The sequence below is a fragment of the Triticum dicoccoides genome, chromosome 3B (assembly GCF_002162155.2).
Source record: "Triticum dicoccoides isolate Atlit2015 ecotype Zavitan chromosome 3B, WEW_v2.0, whole genome shotgun sequence".
Classification (NCBI taxonomy): Eukaryota; Viridiplantae; Streptophyta; class Magnoliopsida; order Poales; family Poaceae; genus Triticum; species Triticum dicoccoides.
The window spans coordinates 261,717,098-261,721,504 of NC_041385.1; positions in this window are offsets into that span (position 1 = coordinate 261,717,098).

Below are 4,407 nucleotides of genomic sequence, written 5' to 3' on the forward strand. Positions count from 1 at the left end.
ACATTTGAAATCAATAGTCTTCAGCATATAAGAACCAGCACAGGAAGTATCGAGCAGGTTCCGATTATCAAGAGAAAGCCGACCATAGAAGTTCTGAATAATCATTTCCCGAGAGAGCTCATGATTGGGGCATGAATATAACATTGACTTAAGCCTCCCCCAAGCTTGAGCGATGCTTTCTCCTTCGCAAGGCCAGAAATTATATATGTAATTACGATCACGATGAACAAGATGCATAGGATAGAACTTCTGGTGAAATTCCAACTTCAATCGCTTATAATTCCAAGATCCCGTATCATCACATAGCATATACCATGTCAATGCATCTCCCTTCAAAGATAATGGGAAGACCTTCCTTTTGACAACATCATCAGGAATACCTGCAAGCTTAAATAATCCACAAACTTCATCCATAAATATAAGGTGTAAATTGGGATGCAATGTTCCATCTCCTGCAAATGGATTAGCTAGCAGTTTCTCTATCATACCCGAAGGAATCTCAAAGTAAATATTTTCATAAAGTTCAGTAGGTTGAGGAGCAACTCTTTGCTCTTCTGGTTGGGGTGAAGATACCCCAAACAAGCCCCTCAAAGGATTAGTTTCCATAGTGACAAGTAATAGAAAATTTCAGCACACTATATAAATGTTTCCTTACCAAGTTCCACTCACCAAAAGCGCTACACTCCCTGGCAACGGCGCCAGAAAAGAGTCTTGATGACCCGCAAGTGTAGGGGGTAAATCGTAGTCCTTTCGATAAGTAAGAGTGTCGAACCCAACAAGGAGCAGAAGGAAATGATAAGCGGTTTTCAGTAAGGTTTTCTCTGCAAGCATTGAAATTGTAGGTGATAGCTAGTTTTGTGATAAGATAAATGGTAATGAGCAACAAGTAAATAAAGTAAATAAAGTGCAGAAAGGTGGCCCAATCCTTTATGTAGCAAAGGATAAGCCTGGAAAATTTCTAATAATGAGAAAGGAGCTCCCGAGGACACATGGGAATTATCGTCAAGCTAGTTTTCATCACGTTCATATGATTCGCGTTCGCTTTGATAATTTGATATGTGGGTGGACCGGTACTTGGGTACTGTCCTAACTTGGACAAGCATCCCACTTATGATTAACCCCTATTGCAAGCGTCCGCAACTACAAAAGAAGTATTAAGGTAAACCTAACCATAACATTAAACATATGGATCCATATCAGCCCCTAACGAAGCAACGCATAAACTAGGGTTTAAGCTTCTGTCACTCTAGCAACCCATCATCTACTTATTACTTCCCCATGCCTTCCTCTAGGCCCAAATAATAGTGAAGTGTCATGTAGTCGACGTTCACATAACACCACTAAAGGAAAGGACAACATACATCTCATCGAAATATCGAACGAATACCAAATTCACATGACTACTAATAGCAAGACTTCACCCATGTCCTCAGGAACAAACGTAACTACTCACAAAGCAAATTCATGTTCATAATTAGAGGAGTAATAATATGCATAAAGGATCTAAACATATGATCTTCCACCAAGTAAACCAAATAGCATCAACTACAAGGAGTAATCAACACTACTAGCAACCCACAGGTACCAATTTGTGGTTTTGATACAAGATTGGATACAAGAGATGAACTAGGGTTTTGAGAGGAGATGGTGCTGGTGAAGATGTTGATGGAGATTGACCCCCTCTCGATGAGAGGATCGTTGGTGATGATTTCCCTCTCCCGGAGGGAAGTATCCTCGGCAGAACAGCTCAGCCAGAGCCCTAGATTGGTTCCGCCAAGGTTCCGCCTCGTGGGGGCAGAGTTTCATCCCGTAAGCTTGCCCACGATTTTTTCAGGGTAAAAGTGATGATATAGCAGAAGATAGACGCCGGAGGCCCACCAGGGGCTCAGGAGATAGGGGGCGCGCCCTATAGGGGGGCGCCCCATGTCTCCTGGACAGGGTGTGGGCCCCCTGGCGTATTTCTTTCTCTCAGAAATTCTTATTAATTCCAAAAAGTTGTTTCATGGAGTTTCAGGACTTTTGGAGCTGTGCAGAATAGGTTTCCAACGTTTGCTCCTTTTCTAGCCAGAATTCCAGTTGCCGGCATTCCCCCTCTTCATGGTAAACCGTGTAAAATAAGAGAGAATAGCCATAAGTATTGAGATATAATGTGTAATAACAGCCCATAATGCAATAAATATTGATATAAAAGCATGATGCGAAATGGACGTATCAAGGTCTTGATGATGGTCTTCTCCAAGAGGAGGTCCTGAATCCAAGTGGATCTTCTCCGAGGAGGTGTCGGTCCCTCGCGGTGGAGTAGATCCGGATGGATGAGCAAGGCTCTATCTCAAAATATGAGCTATCACAATGCTAACTTTAGCTAGGAGGTGGGAGAGGTCTATTTATAGTCGTAGTACAAATGCGGGCCGAAGTGAAGGGGTACAGGGGCTTTAGCCCAAAGTTGCATGCACACAGGCAACGGACGTCCGCTGGTGACCGGTTGTCCCGTGGCTCATGGGCGTCCGGACGTCCGATAGTTGTCGGACTTCCGCTGTTTCCGTTCTGTGATGGTGGTACCGGACGTCCAGTCACTTCGGACTTCTGCTAATTTCCGTTCGGTGGTGATGGTGTCGGTCGTCCGGTGCAGGCCGGACGTCCGCTCGCTGGGAGGTGTGGCCGGTCGCCCGGTCCATGCCGGACGTCCGCTCACTGTAGCATGTGTTGGCTGGGACTTGGGCAGGCTGGGCTTCAGGTGTCGGACGTCAGGTACCGGCCGGTCGTCCGGTGGCTGTAGCTTCAAAAGCAGCTCTCCTTCTTGTCTCTCGTACTTGGTGTCCTTGCCGTCTTGGCCATTGGATGAAGCTGTTCCGTGGCCTCCTTCTAAGTACCTGATTACACATAGTCTCTCCCCTTGAGGTAGTAGCCATGTCTCATGTGTAGAAAGGGGTAGTTCGGAGAGGAGCGAGTTCACCTTATCTTCGATAGCATTTGCTCGAGCTCTTGTCATAGGTCCAAGTAGTGTCGTGGGAGATGTAGGTACGTCCATGGGGATGATCGTGGGATGCTCCGCATCATCTCCCCCCCTTGGGAAAGATCCGATCTCGGATCAAAAGCTTCATCTCCATGATATCGCGAGAGGTCCTTGACATTGAAGATGTCGCTCATGTTGTACTTGTCGCGTGGGAGGTCGATCTTGTAAGCGTTGTTGTTGTAGCGTGCTAGCACCTTGAAGGGTCCATCGGCTCGAGGTAGAAGTTTGGACTTGCGTTTGTTGGGGAAGCAGTCCTTGCAAAGGTGTAGCCACACGAGATCTCCAATGTTGAATATCATGGGTTGCTTGTTGGTGTTGAGTATGGTCGCGTGTCATTGTACTTGGCGCTTGATGGTGTGCCTTGTATCTTCATGCAACTTCTTGAGGTAGCTTGCTCATGCACTCGCGTCCATGTTGGTGCGCTCTTGTAGTGGAAGAGGTAGAATGTCCAATGGGGACAACAGGTTGAAACCATAGACGACCTCGAAGGGGGACTTGCCAGTAGTCCTATGTCTTGCGCGGTTGTAGGCGTACTCGATGATGGGTAGACACTCCTCCCACTCCTTAATCTTCCTCTTGATCAACACGCGTAGTAGATTGGAGAGTGTTCGGTTTGTCACTTCCATTTGGCCGTCGGTTTGTGGATGGTATGCCAAAGAGAACAAAAGCTTGATTTCGAGCTTGGCGCATAGAGTCTTCCAAAAGTAACTCAAGAACTTGACGTCGCAGTCTGAGACAATTGTCTTTGGTACTCCATGGAGACGCAAGATTTCCCTACAAAAGATATTTGCAATATGTGAAGCATCGTCTATCTTGTTGCATGGGATAAAATGTGCCATTTTAGAGAATTGGTCCACAACAACAAACACGAAATCCTTTCCATTTTGAGTTCTAGGCAAACCAAGTACAAAATCCATGCTAATGTCTTCCTAAGGTTGATAAGGAATAGGAAGAGGCATGTAAAGACCATGGGATTGAGCTTTTGACTTAGCTTTGCGACATTTAGAGCATCGGTTGGTGAAGCGTGAGACGTCGCGGAACATCTTGGGCCAAAAGTAGTTCATGGAGAGCGTGGCAAAAGTCTTGTCGCGTCCAAAGTGTCCCATGAGGCCGCCTCCATGAGCCTCTTGCAAAAGGAGCAAACGAAGAGAAGACTTGGGAATGCAAAGTTTGTTAGCTCTCATAAGACAATCATCCTTTATCTAATATCGTTCCCAAGAAGTATACGTCAAACACTTGGCATAAGGAATAGCAAAAGTAGGATCATGCGCAGACAAGTCTTTTATGTGCTCAAAGCCAATGACATTCAACTCAAGTTTAGTGACACGCGTGCATATGCGGGAAATGGCATCAGCCACTATGTTTTCGTTACCCTTGATGTACTTGATGACATA